A 17,055-nucleotide genomic window follows, 5' to 3' on the forward strand; every position below is an offset into this window, starting at 1 on the left:
CGAAGGGCTATGGAAGAGAGAGTAGGGGAGTGGGATTAGTTGGATAGCTGGACTCAGTTAATAACATACACACTCTTGAGTCAGAAAGTTGTGAGATCAAATCCCACACGGGATGGTACAGTGGCACACCGTTTAATACTGTTGCCTCACAGCTCCAGAGACCTGGGTTCGATTCCCGGCTTGGGTCACTGCCTGTGTGGAGTTTGCACGTTCTCCCCGTGTCTGCGTGGGTTTCCTCCGGGCACTCCAGTTTTCTCTCACACTCCAAAAATGCACAGGTTAGGTTGATTGGCCATGCTAAATTGCCCCTTAGTGTCTAAAGATGTGCAAGATAGAGGAATTAGCTGGAAAGATGTACGGGGTTATGAGGATAGGGCAGAAGGGTGGGTCTGGGTAAGATGCTCTGTTACAGACTCAATGGGCTGAATGGCTTCCTTCTGCACTGTAGGGATTCTATGCTTCTATGATTAAAGACTCGGATTGAAACTTTCCGCTGCAGGAACCATAGCGAATGAGACAGAACATTCGGTGGACCATTTAAAGGTCTGTTGAGTTTGAGTGGGAATTTCCGACCTTGGGATGCGCACAGCCGGTAAATCTTGTCCAAGAGCTCATCATTTAGCTTGATGCTTCATTGCAGGACCAAGGGAGTGCTACATTGTCAGGGCTTTATGCCTGAATCTTAAGGATGAAGTCGGGATCTCATTCGGAAAACGTGGCAAATCCCAGCATCACCTCTGAAGGGTTGCCACCATTTTTTTCTGTTCAGGCACTTGGCCAATCAAAATCAAGGACTCTGGGAAACGCAGTCCTGTCAATCAAGAGCTCCTAACCAATCAGTGGCCAGCAACTCAAAGAGTCATAGAGTCATAGAGGTTTACAGCATGGAAACAGGCCCTTCAGCCCAACTTGTCCATGCCGCTCTTTTTTTTAAACATCTAAGCCAATCCCAATTGCCTGCATTTGGCCCACATCCCTCTATACCCATCTTACCCATGTAACTATCTAAATGCTTTTTAAAAGATAAAATTGTATCTGCCTCCACTACTACCTCTGGCAGCTTGTTCCAGACACTCACCACCCTCTGTGAAAAAATTGCCCCTCTGGACACTTTTGTATCTCTCCCCTCTCACCTTAAACCTATGCCCTCTAGTTTTAGACTCCCCTACCTTTGGGAAAAGATATTGACTATCTACTTTGTCTATGCCCCTCATTATTTTACAGACCTCGATAAGGTCACCCCTCAGCCTCCTACGCTCCAGAGAAAAAAGTCCCAGTCTATTCAGCCTCTCCTTATAACTCAATCCATCAAGTCCCGGTAGCATCCTAGTAAATCTTTTCTGCACTCTTTCTAGTTTAATAATATCCTTTCTATAATAGGGTGACCAGAATTGCACACAGTATTCCAAGTGTGGCCTTACCAATGTCTTGTACAACTTTAACAAGACGTCCCAACTCCATGTTCAATGTTCTGATCAATGAAACCAAGCATGCCGAATGCCTTCTTCACCACTCTGTCCACCTGTGCCTCCACTTTCAAGGAGCTATGAACATGTACCCCTAGATCTCTTTGTTCTGTAACTCTCCCCAGCGCCCTACCATTAACTGAGTAAGTCCTGCCCTGGTTCAATCTACCAAAATGCATCACCTGGCATTCGCTCTATTGAATGGCAACACCACCGGGAAGGCAGTGGCCACTGCCGGTACAGCACCCAAGGCCTAGGATCATCACTACATCCTAGGTCACAGGTGAATGATGGCAGGTGTTGGTCATGTGGGAGGGCGGTCAGTCGCAAGGGCAAGCGGGTGGCTGTCATGCTGAAAGGGAATAAAATAAAGTTCTCAGGGTTTATTGATGAATTCACTCTTTTTTTTTAAATCACTAATTGATAAAACCCATTCACTACATTTAACTCCCCTCAACCACTCAATCCCTTATAACAACAAGTATTTGTGTAATCCCACTTCAAAGACTTTATAATCAAACTGTGAATTGACAGGCAATGTGTTAATGACAGATTGTGAAATCAGTCATTCAGCACTAATCCTATAATGATTACCCTCAGGGTATGTCAACAGAGTGAAATTGCAAACACTGATGTTTTTTAAAACACTGCAGACAGTTTGTTTTCAAATATTTAATGGACGGGTGATTTAAAATATCTTGACAGCTTCCTTGACTGTTCCAATGAATTTATCCACCTGCTTTTAACAATTCCGAAGAACACTGGACCTTTGCCAAAGGGCACTTTTCATCTTCTAAAGAATATTGTACCTTTCCAAAGAATACCACTATCTTTAGATCTTCTTCAGATAGTCCATTCCACCCCACCCCACCCCACCGCACCATGCAAATCATGAAGACCTGTTTGTAGATATTGACTTCTGGAGCTTTTGTGGCTAAACCGAAGACCCTCTCTGTCTGCAGAAAAATTCAGGTCAATGGTTCTACTTCAAAAGTTCCGAGTAGGTAGGGACATGTTCGGCGCAACTTGTGGGCCGAAGGGCCTGTTTGTGCTGTAGCTTTTCTATGTTCTATGTTCTCAATATATGTAACATACTTGGGATGTCCTAAAATTGTGAAAGCCACTATACCAAATTAAGCCTTTCTTTTTCTAGGAACTAGCACAGGCAAGATGTGCCGAATGGCCTCACTCTGTGCTATACAGATTCTAAGGCTTGGCAATCCAAGCAGAAGCCATTTTATTCAACTGAACATCTCATCCATTGAAAAAGACTCTACAAGAAGGATGAACCATCGCTAGTTAAATAAATAAATTAAGGATAGTTTCAAATTGAAAGAAAATGCACACAACGTTGTGAAGACTCATGATAGGCCAGAGATTTGGAAAATTTTAGAAACAACAAAGGGCAATTAAAGAAGAGGAGATAGAATATGGCTTTCAAGAAGAAGTTGGATATAACTCTTGGGGCGAAGGGGATCAAAGGTTATGGGGGAAGGTGGGATCAGGTGATTGAGTTGGATGATCAGCCATGATCATAATGAACGGCGGCGCAGGCTCAAAGGGCCGAATGGCCTATTCCTGCTCCTATTTTCTATGTTTCTATGTTTCTAAATATAAAAACAGACAGTAAGAGCTTTGGGAGTAAGCAGAAATGTTATTTGGCTATCCTCTAGACCTTCAATTTCATTCCAGCTTGAAATTAAATAGACAGTGCAAAGTTTAACCGTTTGTAAAACCCGACATTCCTGACACAACTCTGTGAGACAATCTACCAGGAGTCAGCACAGATGCTCTTGCCATTGCCCACAGATGTGAACATCTTACACTTTCCCAGCAAGTCTTGACGTGGGCCCTTCTGTCCCCATAGCAACCAAGTCCCACATGCCTGTTGTTGGGCAGAATTCACGACCCCCTTCATTGCTCCATTTTTACCTTAAACTAAAGAGACAATCCTAAAACGTGACAATCTTTATGAACACAGAATGGAGCTATATTAGTATAGACAATAGTATTTTTCTCCAGTTTTCTCGCCAACATCTGTCCTCAAGAAGATGCTCATAATTCTGAGAGATTCTCCTATACCCTATAACTTTATGTTAGCAAGGTGTCCTCACCATCTTTCCATCAGAGATCCACATGGCTATCATCTATGTCTCCAAGAGCTCCTGAGCAATCGCTGTACTTCCTGAAAGTATGTTCTACTGACATTGCTACTCAGCCTACATCCGTGTTAAGCCTAGCTCCAACCACTGTGTCTCTCACCACTCTCACTGTTGTTTCACATCCTACTCAGAGTGCTGCCTCAAAATTTCTTGGCATCAAATTGCTGTACTAACATTGAGGATGTTGAGATAAGCCCAGACTCCGTAGCACGCGCAGTCGCCGTGGCGAAACAAAGGAACAGAAACAAATTAGTGTTGAAAAGGACATGATTTGAGGTGGGCACAAAGCAAAAAACAAAGGCAACTGGTAAAGCAATGGAAACCTTGGTAAGAAATTAACTCGTGTTAAAAATATTGTCAGCTTACCCCATCAGAAAGACTGATGACTTCAGAGGTGGACAGAGTTTGCAATGTTGTTTCACAAATATGTTTCAGTCTGTGACAGAGATTACCAAATGCCAATATTTAGGTTATGAACTATTCCACTCCTAGTTGTTTATGAACTTCCAAGGCCGTATACGCACCAGAATTATTTTTTAAAGAATGCAGCGATCCCTGATTACAGAACACAATTGCAAACCAACTCAGATTGGGATTAACAAATTTAGGGCGAGGTTCATAGAATCATTGGCCGGAATTTTACCGACCTGCCCGCCACGGGAATTGGAGAGGGCGAGGAGCGGGCAATGGAAAGATCCATTGACCTCAGGTGGGATTATACGGTTTCGAGACGCCCATTGAGTTCCTACAATGCAGAAGGAGGCCTTTCGGCCCATCGCGTCTGCACCCAACCTGCAACAGAGCATCTTACCCAGGCTCTATCCCTGTAACACCACATATTTACTCCGCTAATTCCCCTAACCTATAGGTCTTGGAACACTAAGGGGCAATTTAGCATAGTCAATCCACGTAACTGGCACACATTTGGATTGTGGGAGGAAACTGGAGCACCTGGAGGAAACCCATGCAGACACGGGGAGAATGTGCAAACTCCACACAGACAGTCACCCAAGGTTGGAATCAAACCCAGGTCCCTGGCACTGTGAGGAAGCAGTGCTAACCACTGCATGAGAAAGTAGAATATAAATAATGGGGCTAACTCAAAAAATATGGATTAGTATGGCTTGATGGAGGTTAGAGAGGATAGTATGACTCAAATAAAATGAAGGCATACAAAGAATAGTATGCTCTGGGGAAAGAAAGCTACAGCCACATAAGTAATTTAATTATGGGTATAATTGTATTCTGGTAAAGACCTATTGGGTAAACAAGATAGGAAATCCATTGTATTAAGGAATGTGATTAGATCTATACAGAATTGAATATACTTGTCTGATTAGATCAGTATAAAAGATGGCTGATGTGATTAGAACTGTACAGATTTGAATATACTCGCAAGATCTGTATAAAAGATGGCTGTAACAGGACAACTTTGAGCAGATCCTTCTGATCACTCCCAATAGCCATTGTAAGCACAAAATAAAGTAATACTGTGTGAGTTTGCCATGATGTACATTGTTCTTTAAAAGATTTCTTTAACATGTGCCACTGTGCTGATAATTTTAATTTCAGACAATGATATTTTAGTTTCTTTTGATCCATTTTATGTGTTTCTCTCCAGTGTGATTTAATATCGTTTCCCAATTTCTGTCAATTCAGGATCAAAATGTATTGTCCACTAATTTAGGTTAGCGGCAATGATATGAAAGAAAAGCCTCAAATGAGTGGAACCCAGACCGAGCAGATTGCAGAACTCCAAAAGTTACTGCTTAGCAAATTCTCTGGTGAGGGACCAAGATCAGATGAACTAATAGATTAAGAAGAAGGCAGCAGCTGATTGTAGAGGATCACAAAAATATATGAAGTAAATGGCAACAATAAATCTGGTCCATTTTCAGTTTATTGGTAATTATTTATAGTCAATCAAATACATTGTGCAATATCACTTAGGAACAGGAATACGCTATTCAGCTTCTTGGGCCTGCTCTGCCATTCAATGATGTGGAGATGCCGGTGTTGGACTGGGGTAAGCACAGTAAGAAGTCTCAATAACATGGCTGATCTGAGCCTAACTCCTAGGCCAGCGAATTGAAAAGATTTCTCATATTTTCATGCAGATGCCATTGCTGTTGAAATTGGGCTAATTTCCTTCTAGGATTTCCGTACCCACCGGCAAAGCTTCAAATCCCGTTCTTCCAAACCCCATCCTTCTAAGCTTTAGGCTCAGTTTATTGGGAAGCATAAACTGCCCGAGTACTCAACGACCAATCAAGAAGCAAGCACAAATCTTTTCTTCCATACTAGCGATAAGCAAGAATGTTTTTAAAATACCCAAAATATTGAGTGGGTGAGAATTATAGGGTCTTTCTGGGTGGATAAATTAAGATAGTTTGAATAGTCTCTATCATCTGTACTTGCCTTTTGCCTTTACACATAAATAACAGATTGCCATTAAATCTATGTCTGCCTCTGACTGTAAACACAGTAAGAAGTTTAACAACACCAGGTTAAAGTCCAACAGGTTTATTTGGTAGCAAAAGCCACACAAGCTTTCGGACCTCCAAGCCCCTTCTTCAGGTGAGTGGGAATTCTGTTCACAAACAGGGCATATAAAGACACAGACTCAATTTACATGAATAATGGTTGGAATGTGAATACTTACAGCTAATCAAGTCTTTAAGATACAAACAACGTGAGTGGAGAGAGCATCACGACAGGCTAAAAAGATGTGACATCTGACTGTAAAGTCATTCTTCTTTTTAGATATTGTTTCAACCTCATAGGATGGGCCATGGGGACAGGATTCCTGTTATCTTTTCAGCCTTTCTTGTACTACAGCTTACTGCATGGCATGGAATTGGTAAGGGTTTAACTTCGTATGTTGGCTGAACAAGTGCATACGGGTAAATTATACCCTGTTGGTGTCATAAGCCAAATAAAAAAAACGTTCCATCTCATTCACCCTCTGCCATCCTGATAAACACATGCTATAAGACAATAGAGTTGTAGACGAAAAGTGCAAACTATTTCCGTCTACATTAGTCTACCGCAGACCCAGACATAAGGCAAGAAAAGCCCTTGGAGCAGAAAGCTTTTGGAATGATATTTGTAAAGTCACCTATTCTTCCAAAGCATCCAGGTTTAATGGGGCACACTTCTACAACCTGTTCTTTATGGTACAATTTTCTCATCCTTACAAAACATCATACCCTACCATGAACAATACAAAGAGAGGTTTGCTAGCCCTTGATAAGAACGCTAACGTTAAAATTATACGTGCTTCCCACTGGAGGAGGGTTTTTCAATACTTTGAAAGTGGAAGTGGCTCAGTGGTAGCAATCCCATCTTTGTCAGAAGGGTCTGGTTGAAGTTCCACTCCTGAGATTTGAACATTAGGCTGACACTTGAGTGTAGCCCGAGGGAATGCTCCACTTATCAGAGGTGCTTTGAAGAAGCAGACGGTAGCCTTCCTTGGTATCCTGCCCTGCATTTAATTCTCTGCCAATATCTGTAAAACCAATGGTCCTGTCATAATTCAATTGCTCTTTGTAGGATCATGCAGTAGGCACTTTGGCTTTTTTAATATTCATTCATGGGACATGGGCATCGCTGACTGGCCAGCATTTATTGCCCATCCCTAGTTGCCCTTGTTCAGAGGGCAGTTGAGAGTAATCACATTGCTGTGACTCTGGAGTCACATGTAGGTCAGACCAGATAATATGGCAGATTTCCTTCCCTAAAGGACATACAATGGTGACATAAAAACATCGGAACAGGAGTAGACCACTTAGCTTCTCGAGTCTGTTTTGTCAATCATTGAGCTCACAGCTGATCTGTAATCTCACTCCATATACTCACCTTGGTTTACTTTTCCTCAAAACATCAATCTCAGAGTTAGAGTTAACAATCAATATAACATCAACAGCCATGCAAAGAGAGGGTCATACTCCTACCATTCTTAGTGTGAAGAACTGTTTCCTAATTTCACTCTTGAAAAGTTTGTCTCTAATATTCAAACTATGCCCCCCTAATCCTAGACTGCCCTACCAATAGAAATAGTTTCTCTCTATCTATCCTAACAAATCCCCCTAATATCTTAAAAACTGATCAATCACCTCTTAAATCGTCTAAATTCCAATTTCTTATTATGTGTAATCTTCCCTTGCAATTTAACTTTTGGAGTCCAGTTCTACCCCGAAGTCCACTTGTACCCTGGAGTCCAGTTCTACATAACACCCCTTTCAAGACAAATACATCCTTCCCAAGTGTCCAGAATCGCTCACAGTACACTAGTTATGGTCTAAGAAGCAAAGTATGACTTCAAGCCTTTTGTATTCTAGTCCTTTAGATATAGTGGCCAGCATTCCATGAGAGTTTTTGATTATTTACTGTATCTGTTCAAAACATTTTATTATCTAAGTACCAGGGACGTCAACATCCCTTTAGGCCTCCATTGCTGCTAATTTCCCACTATTTAGAAAGTATCCTTTATAGGTCCAAAGCGGTTGAGCTCAAAATTGCCCACATTGAAGCTCTTTGCCACAGATTTGTCCACTTACTTAATCTGCCAATATTTCTTTGTAATTTTATGCTTCCATCCATGCTGCTTTCAATTTCACCTACCTCTGCGCTATCAGCAAATTTGAACATATGGCTTTCTAAACTATCATCCAGGTCATTAACAAATATGGTGAAGAGTTTAGGCCCCAGCACAGATCCTTGCAGGACACAATCGTCACAGCCTGCCAATTAGTGAACATTATCCCTATTTGCTGCCAATCGGCCAATTTTGCAGCCAGGTTAACAATCTGCCTTCAATTCCATGACTCACAGTCTCTCAGAGAAGGACTTTACAAATGTCTATTAGAAATCCATTTAAATAACATTCACATGTATTCCCCTGTCCACTAATCAAAACAAAAATCAAACAGGTTTGTTCGGCATTACCTACCTTTTCACAAATCTATGTCAATTCAAGATGTTCCTGCAGTCACCCCATCCTTAATTACACACTAATAATTTCCAACAGCAGATATTCAGATAACTGGTGGACAATTTTCTGCTCTCTTTCATCACTCTTACATAGTAAGCAACATACCCAATAACAGTGGCGCACAACTGCCTCACAGCAACAGGGACCCGGGTTCAATTGGGCCATGGGTGACTGTGTGGAGTTTGCATGTTTTCCCCGTGTCTGCGTGGGTTTCCTCCGGGTGCTCCGGTTTCCTCCCACAGTCCAAAGATGTGCAGTTTAGGTGGATTGGCCATGCTAGATTGCCCCTTAGTGTCCTAGGTATAGGTTCGGGGGATTAGTTGGCTAAATGTGTTATGGGGATACGGGGATAGAGAGAACGGATGGGCCTGGTTAAGATGCTATATTGGAGAGCCTGGGCCATCTCGATGGGCTGAACGGCTTCCTTCTGTACTGTAGGGACTCTAAAGGAACAGTTCCAAATGAAGAGAATATGGGAAGATTATAGCTAGGGAATCTGCAATGTTCTTACCTACTTCCTTTAAAACTTTGGGATGATAGTCAACTGATTCTTGGGATTTGTCACTCTTTGCTGCCATTAATTTTTCCATTACTGTTACCTTGCTGACATTAATTTTGGTGAATCCCTGTCCCTGGTTTGGTGTTAGTTTCCTTAGCATGTCAATTGTATGTAACGATTCAAAATAATTACCCAAGATTTTCCCCATCTCCGCACCCCCCACCATGCCCCACCCTCACCTTCTCTTCATATGATTAGGACTAAGCATCATTGTTCATAAAGCACCTTGGGTACTCTGAGATTCGGAATGAATCTTTATTTGATGCTGTTGCTTTCGAAAGACCTTATGTTAATTTTTCTGTCACATTTTTCTTAAAACATTCACTGCACCCTGCAGCAGTTTCTTGGCTAATGACAATTTAGCAAGGGGAGTGTTAGTGGGAAAAAAAATGCAATTTTGGATGTTAATTTGTGGCGGTGCCGAATGTTAGGATGTGGGATTATGCCTGTGGTCCCCATCCGGCAGGCTGTTGGGGGAGCGCAAAATTTGTCCCCGCAGGATTTGCTGCTACGCAGCTCTGAGCTAATTAGCACAAGAAACATTGATGTAGGTCGAAAGCAAGAGCCTGTTTGTCCAGCAAACGTAGCAGGACTAGGGGGAAAAATAACTGCCAAAATGAGATATAAAATAATTCACAACCTCCATGCAGAAAAATGTGGAATTCGACTTAGTGTTGGTGATTGTAAACCTGGGACATGTTAATGTTATATATATTAATGCAATGTATATATTAATGCAACATAGATATATAAAATATGAGATATATTAATGCAATATATATTAATGCAACATATATGGAATCACAGAATCATAGAATCTTACAGTGCAGAAAGAGGCCATTTGGTCCATCAAGTCTGCACTGACCTCAATCCCACCCAGTCCTTATCCCCATAACCCCCTGCATTTACCCTAGCTAGTCCCCCTGACACTAAGGGGCAATTTAGCATGGCCAATACAACTAACCAGCACATCTTTGGAGTGTGAAATATATATGTGATATATATTAATGCAATATATATGATGTGATATTTATGATTGCAATATATAGGGATCTCTACAATTTGTATTCTTGATGTCAGTGCTAAATCTAAATAACAGCACTAGAATTTCAGCCCATTTCTCTGAAATATTCTGTGTGAATATAAAACCATGTTTAAATGCAGGTAGCAATGTAATGTGGTTTCATTGCCACAGGTCATTATTTTTAGCAGACAGCAGTGGATCATTTTCTGGTCTAATGGCTCTACTTTGCTCAGGTTGAGTGCCATTTCCATTACATTGTTCCACTTTGCTGTCATGTTTGCATTGTATTGCTCATCTCGACATGTTTTCTGAATATTAATGCCTCTTACCAGAAAATTAGCACTTCAAAACACGGAGGGCGGAAGTAAACAAGTGGCATTTTGAATTTTGTCCCTCCGAGTTTGCAACGTTAATTAGGTGCTACCTTTTTTCTTGTACACATTCTCAGCTAATGACATGTCTTCCTGAATGAAACAGTTGTTTTATCATCGCATTAAGCATTATTTTTCTCCATCTTGAAGTCTCAATCATTTCTCAAAACGTAGTCTTGTATTCCCAAAGCAACAACAGGATTGAGCTCTTGATCCAACCTGTGTGAGAAATGTGTTGTAAGGTAGAGCCAAGGAAATTGAGTACGCACATCAAGTTGTCAAAAGGGAGAAACTCCGAGAGAATATCAATCAAACCGTGGGTGGCACAGTGGCTCACACTGCTGCCTCACAGCGCCAGCGACTGGTTCAATTCCAGCCTTGGGTGACTGTGTGGAATTTGCACGTTCTCTCCATGTCTGCATGGGTTTCCTCCGGGTGCTCCGGTTTTCTCCCACAGTCCAAAGATGTGTGGGTTAGGTTGATTGGCCATGCTAAATTGCTGCTTAGTCAGGTAAATGGGGTTATGGGGATAGGGCCTGGGTGGGACTGTTGTCGGTGCAGGCTCGATGGGCCGAATGGCTTCTTCCTGCACTGTAGGATTCTATGAAACCATGGCTCTGAAATTTACTGGGAAACAAGATGGGTTTTGAGGTCCGGTAACATATCAAAAACCTAATCCTGCTGATATTATAGGTGGGGCCTCATTAACATTTCCCCTCTTCAGATTCCCACCAGTCAGCCAACCAGATTGACAGGGAGTCCTGGCTCAGGACTCTCTTAAGGTTAACATGCAGGTTCAGTCGGCAGTTAGGAAGGCAAATTCAATGTTAGTGTTCATTTCTAGAGGGCTAGAATACAAGAGCAGGGATGTACTGCTGAGACCGTATAAGGCTCTGGTCAGACCTCATTTGGAATACTGTGAGCAGTTTTGGGCCCCATACCTGAGGAAGGATGTGCTGGGCTTGGAGGGGTTCCAGAGGAGGTTCACAAGAATGATCCCAGGAATGAAGGGGGTTTGTCACACGAGGAGCAGTTTGAGGAGTCTGGGCCTATACCCAATGGAGTTTAGAAGGATGAGGGGGGGATCTAATTGAAACTTACAGAATACAGAGAGGCCCAGATAGAGTGGACGTGGAGAGGATGTTTCCAACAGTGGGAGAGACTAGAACTCAAGGGCACAACCTCAGAGTGAAGGGACGTTCCTTTAAAACTGAGATGAGGAGGAATTTCTTCAGCCAGAGGGTGGTGAATCATTACCACAGTGGGCTGTGGGGGCCAGGTCATTAAGTGTCTTTAAGACAGAGATAGATAGGTTCTTGATCAATAAGGGGATCAAGGGTTATGGGGAGAAAGCAGGAGAATGGGGATGAGAATCATATCAGCCATGATTGAATGGCAGAGCAGACTCGATGGGCCGAATTGCCTAATTCTGCTCCTATATCCTATGGTCTTATGAACAGACTGGGTGGGAAAGACACTGCTTGGAGGCCGCATCCAAAGCCTATTGGAATCAATCCTTAGAATCCAGAGGAGCTGGGAGGGGGAAAATCAGGGTTCAAGGTTAGAACTTGGCAGAAGGCTCCAGATCAGAGCGGGGCGGGGGGTGGGAGGGGAGGAGGATTCATGAGTGTTGCCTACTGTTTCAGCAAGCAGTGGCCACGATCGACAGAGGGAAGCTAAAGATTTTCTCCAGAGGATAAATGGAACACAGCCACCCATCATGCGTTGGGGGAGAATCGGGGTTAATATCTCTCAGGACTCTATTTTAATTTTAGCAGGGGTATGGTGACGGATTTACAGGGTTATATAAACGCTCCCTCTGAAACTATAGGGGATGCATTGGAGTACTGAAACTTCGTTCAAAATCTTCTCCCTTCAGGGCCATTGGTCTGGTAACATTCGATGGCCAGCCAATGGCGGGCTGCCTCTGCCACTGCAGATGCTTGGTGCATCTGATAATAAAACCAAAAATCACAATTGTCGGAATTTTTCCGACCATTCACACCAGCGGGATTCTCCCACCCCACTGCAGTGAACGGCAATCTGGCGAGTTGTCAAATTCTCTGCTTTTGCTGCAGCGGGAGTGTGGCGTGAGCGGGCGGTAAGATTGCACCCAATATATTTGATCTCAACCGATGAGCTTGTATTAACAACAGTATTGATGGTCTTTCATTTTGATTGAAGCTAATGGGGCGGTTCTTCCAAATAAATTCTAAGTGCTGAATTTGCTTAAAAACAGGAGTAAATCACACTGTTTTTTCAGCGGGAGTCTCAGAATGAATCTCCCACACTCTGAGCATTGCAGAGCACACTAGCGTGAATCCCGTTGAAAATCAGGGGATGGGGCCTATTCCCGCTGGAGAGGCTGGCAGCATAGCGCTGAGCGGGCCACTGCACATACGCCAATCTGTCAGAGATTGGCCATGCGCAGTAGCCGGGTTCCCGATCACTGGCCAACGATCTCCACATCGGCAGCCATGCGACCCCCCCCAAGGCCCAATTGCAGACCCCCCTGGGTGTGTAGCCAGCCTTGCCGCATCCCCCCCCTCCCCCCACGATCTCTGCCCACCTTGCTCCCCGCCCCGACAACCTGATCTTCCCCCACTGGCAGCCGCAACCTGCCCCCCTCAGTCCCGACACCCCTGAAGCCCCAATCCCCCCCGGCAGGTTGACCCCCCAACCCCAATGCCCAGTCCTGATCGCTGGCCCCGTCCCTCTGTCACTCAGCCCAAGTGCAGATTGGCAGTGCAGTCCCCCACCCCCACCAATTGCCCCCAAAGGCCCCACCCCTATAGGCCTCGCCCCCCCCCCCCCATTAGGCCTCACGCCTTGGCATTGCCCCATGCCCAGTGGGCAGTGCCAAGGAACCGCCAGGCAATGGCACATTGCCCCTTGGGCAGAGCCAGGGGGCCCAGGCTGGCACCATCAGACTGGCAATGCCCAGGGGTCACCCCCGCAGCACCCAACACTCTGGGGGGGGTCTCGATTGCCCCCTTCACTCCAGCATGTTCGGGCTGCCAGCTCCCTGCAAGTAAGGAGCTGTCATAAACCCTGCTGGAGTGAAACATTCCTGGTGGGGCGGAGATGCGAGCGAGCTGGGAGACTTCAGTTCCGGGCCCGCTAACCAAATGTAAAGTAGATGTAAATGCCGCTCTGCGCCGATTTCTGGCACAGAGCTAACGGCGCCGGAAATCCAGCTGCCGGAGACTTGCAGAGGGGAGGCGCCCAGAGGGGAGCCCGCGAAACAGCCTTCACTCGAATCTCCCGGCCCACTGCTCTACAATAGCAGCACAGCGGGTGGGAGAATTCCCCCCCCCACCCAATATGTCTCACCAGTTGGAATAGTATCTAATGTAATTCAATCACAAAACCAACATTTCCTCCAACTGCTCCAGATTGTAAAGCTAGCAGGAGCCAGCTTCTGAATCACTCAGACCTTATGTATAAGGATGTTATGGTAAAAGATCAAAGGAAAGTACATAAAAAAAACACCATCTATTCAATACTGCTTAAATAGAAACAGTGCAGTGACATTCGCTGGTTATTGAGGTCTCATGAATATAAATGGTGGAATCCAATAGTTTTGGGAAACACTCAGCCAAAGAAACCCTAAGGGGCGGAAGGGTTTATACAGAGATTAAATGTCCAATTTTTCTGATGAATGGTTCTGCTCAAACAATTAAACCATCGAGCAAGGAGGCAGATGAGCAGGCAGTGCCTGGGAGAAATAAACCTTCAAACATGGGATATGGAACCACAAGAATAAAGGATGTTGAGGGCACTCCCATGTGTGGTCCATGTGTTTTTTTATATAATTGAATTCAATAAAGCAATATTCGGTACCTAAACTAATCATCACTGGTAACAATGCCATGCAAGGGAACAACTCAACAACACTCACACTAAAACATCTGACTCCAAATATTACAGCTGTTTTATAGACAGAGAACCACAGTGCCATCCACATAGGATGAAAGTTTAAAAAAATGTCTAATGCCCTGATGTTCTACGGTATCCGAATGGAGTTATGGTGGGAGACCAGTTGATATTTAGGGCCTAGGCTTCCAAATTTGACTTATTTCTCAATAGTCTTACAAGTAAAGCCGGTGATGGTCTCACAGTGGCACAGAGGTTATAGCACTGCTGCCTCACAGCGGCAGGGACCTGGCTTGGGTCATTGTCTGTGCAGAGTGTGCACGTACTCCCCGTGTCTGCGTGGGTTTCCTCCAGGTGCTCCGATTTCCTCCCACAGTCCGAAAGACGTGCCGGTTAGGTGCATTGACCGTGCTAAATCCTCCCTCGGTGTACCTGAACGGGCACCAGAGTGTGACAACTAGGGCATTTTCACAGTAACTTCATTGCAGTGTTAATGTAAGCCTACTTGTGACATTAAACTTTAATGTTCCCCTGCGTCCCATAAACCTAGATATCAATAGCCCTTCTTTCTTTATGTAGCTCATGCCATGATATCACTAGGGGGCAATGGGAAGGGGCTGTGAAGGGATTGCACCCACAACTGTTGGCATTATTCTGCACCATGCTCTAGCCACCTAAGGTAAGCGATCCTGTTGCCAATGGTACACAAATGTATTCACGCACCTTCACTGAACAGTGGTAAGGTTATAGTACAAGTGAGTAAGCATCCTATCATTGCAGCCACATTATCACATATTCCGCTATTAATCATTAGCCTCAATCTACTGCAGTGTCCTTTTCCACCGCTGAAGTTAATCTGAGTAGATTACAATGTTCTTCGACAAAAGGTTTGCCACTTCAAAGGCTTGAAACAATCTGTCCCTAATGGATCAATCAAATTATGTCTGAAAGCAGCCGGCCGAAAAGCACAGTATTCTCCGTGCTAAAAGGCCGAGATGACCTATATTCTATGCTTCATTTCCTCTCACATTTATCCAGTGAAATCTGAATGGACAGTGAAGGCGGCAATAATCCAACTGCTTGGAAATTAAGACTGAAATACCATAATAGGTTTTTATGCACACACCAAGATTTAATGAACACGGCCAGTTCCAGAAAAAGGTGCTGAACTATTCCCCCAGAGTCCACTTACATTACATTTGTGCTGGTAATGTGGAGATTTGAAATTTTCCCCCAAACTTGACAATGTTCTGGAGGAGAGAGTCCCAGATTTTCACTCCCCCTTGTGGTATTGGATACAAGGCAAATGAAAATGCCAGGTCACTCATCAACGCTGGAGTTTCTAAATGACCTTCTAAGGGGAGAAATCTCTGAGCAGTCCACACGAGGTTGATGACATTTATAAAATTGAGCAGGGCTGAGGACTCCCTATACTGGCAGTTCCCATTTAGAATCATAAAATCCTACAGAAGGAGGCCATTCGGCCCATCAAGTCTGCACTGACCACAACCCCACCCAGGCCCTATCCCCATTTACCGTAGCTAGCCCCCCCCTGAGCATGACCAATCCACCTAACCAAACACATCTTTGGACTGTGGGAGGAAACCGGAACATCCGGAGGAAACCCACACAGACACGGGGAGAAGGTGCAAACTCCACACAAACAGTGACCCAAGCCGGGAATCGAATCCGGGTCCCTGGCACTGCGAGGCAGCAATGCTAACCACTGTGCCAGCGTGCCGTTCTTCTCTGACTCACTCATGACATTGGAGAATGGTGCACCAAGAGAGATGAAACTGTGAGAGGGAGAAGGGAGCTTTCCCACGCTGAAGAGCTTTGGCGTCCAAGGAAAGGAAGTATTTTTTTCTTCAAATAAATTATCCACTTGTCAGCCTCATAAACAGACAGTGGCACAGTGGTTAGCACTGCTGTCTCACAGCATCAGGGACCCGGGTTTGATTCCCGGCTTGGGTCACTGTATGTGTGGAGTTTGCACATTCCCCCCGTGTCTGCATGGGTTTCCTCCCACATTTTGAAAGGCGTGCTGGTTAGGTGAATTGACCCGAACAGGCACCGGACTGTGGCGACTAGGGGAATTTCACAGTAACTTCATTGCAGTGTTAATGTAAGCCTTACTTGTGACTAATGAATAAACTTTTAAGGGGTTTGCTGGCTGATGTCTCACGGAAAGAAGGCTGCCGGTTCGCACCCCTTACAGCATCTGTAAGGAGCGAAAATAGCTGACGTTTCGAGTCCAGACGACCCTTTGGCAAAGCTTTGCTGAGATTTTCCAGCATTTTCTCTTTTGGTTTCAGATTCCAGCATCCGCAGTAACTAGCTCTTATGGAGAAAGAATAAGACTGAAGCTCATTTTTACCTTGAGCTGGTTTATCCCCACAACAGAATCATAGAAATCATAGAAACCCTACAGTACAGAAAGAGGCCATTTGGCCCATCGAGTCTGCACCAACCACCATATTTACCCACTAATCCCTCTTACCTACGCATTTCAGGACACTAAGGGCAATTTTTAGCATGGCCAATCAACCTAACCCGCACATCTTTGGACTGTGGGAGGAAACCGGAGCACCCGGAGGAAACCCA

The 17,055-nt window shown here is 44.3% G+C and overlaps 1 protein-coding gene across 7 annotated transcripts in view; it reads right to left on the minus strand.

Annotated features, from left to right (window-relative positions):
- LOC144491975 (janus kinase and microtubule-interacting protein 1-like) overlaps positions 1–17,055 on the minus strand; it is a 329,706-nt gene that overhangs the window by 160,410 nt on the left and 152,241 nt on the right. The window lies entirely within an intron of this gene.

Source organism: Mustelus asterias, chromosome 1, assembly GCF_964213995.1.
Source record: "Mustelus asterias chromosome 1, sMusAst1.hap1.1, whole genome shotgun sequence".
NCBI lineage: Eukaryota > Metazoa > Chordata > Chondrichthyes > Carcharhiniformes > Triakidae > Mustelus > Mustelus asterias.